Source organism: Vombatus ursinus, unplaced genomic scaffold (assembly GCF_900497805.2).
Source record: "Vombatus ursinus unplaced genomic scaffold, bare-nosed wombat genome assembly UNPS02014784.1, whole genome shotgun sequence".
NCBI lineage: Eukaryota > Metazoa > Chordata > Mammalia > Diprotodontia > Vombatidae > Vombatus > Vombatus ursinus.
This window is the reverse complement of record NW_020954562.1, coordinates 6,856,987-6,857,948: the sequence shown is the minus strand read 5'-3', so window position 1 is coordinate 6,857,948 and position 962 is coordinate 6,856,987. Positions and strand designations below refer to the sequence as shown.

Sequence of the window (962 nt, the reverse complement as noted above, 5' to 3'; positions counted from 1 at the left end):
CTCTCTCTCTCTCTCTCTCTCTCTCTCTCTCTCTCTGTCTCATTCAGCCCACATTTGTAAAGTGCCTACTATGTGTCAGTTACTGTGTGAGGTGCTGGGGGTATCAAGACAAAAACAGACCTTGCCCTCAAGGAGCTTAACATTCTACCTTCCTATCTATCCTAATGACAGTTGATATTTATATAGTAGCTCTTTGAAGTTTGTAAAATGCTTTATGTTTTTGGACCTCATAATACCACCTTGTGAGATTGATCATTGCCACCTTACAGATGAAGAGACTGAAGCAAAGAGATGGAGTAATTTGCCCATGATCACACAGATAGTGTCAGTGGCAGACTTTGAACCCAGGTCTCGCTAACTCTGTCCAATATTTCATCCGCTAGGCCAGAGGTGACATCACTCCCTGTTGGTCCTGAACCAGATTAAAATGTAATTGAGAAATGTTTAGCAAAATAAATAAAAATAGAGCACAACATACGTAATGTTAATTTGTTGTTTTCTAGGTCAGCATTCAGTGGATCCTTTTCTAGTTGAGTTTGGCCATGATGCCTCCTATCTTAGCTTGGACATTGTTTTCTTACATTCCCTCCACCCCCATCCCCTTTCTTGTTCTTCTCTTTCTCCAGAAGAACACAGCTGATTTTGCAGATTTTAGGTTAGAGTTTGTAGATGATTGCCAAGGTACTTTAATTTGAAAAGCATTCATTCAACAAACTTTTATGAGCATATAATGTGTGATAAGCACTGAGAGAGATAGAAATTAATAAAACATGGGCCTTGCCATTATCGTACAAATTAATGATCTGAACTAACTTCATTTGGAGCCCATAAGAAAAAAAAAACCCAACAACTCTGAATTAGTCTTCCTTTTTGCCTGTAGGAGGCAGCCAGGTGGTTCAGTGGATAAAGTGTCCGGCTTAAAGCCAGGAAGACCTGAGCTCAAATTTGGCCTCAGACACTTT

At 39.8% G+C, this 962-nt stretch overlaps 1 protein-coding gene across 5 annotated transcripts in view; it reads left to right on the top strand.

The window, feature by feature from the left end:
- The window catches only part of SLC10A7 (solute carrier family 10 member 7), a 285,221-nt gene that overhangs the window by 49,012 nt on the left and 235,247 nt on the right, over nt 1–962 (top strand). The window lies entirely within an intron of this gene.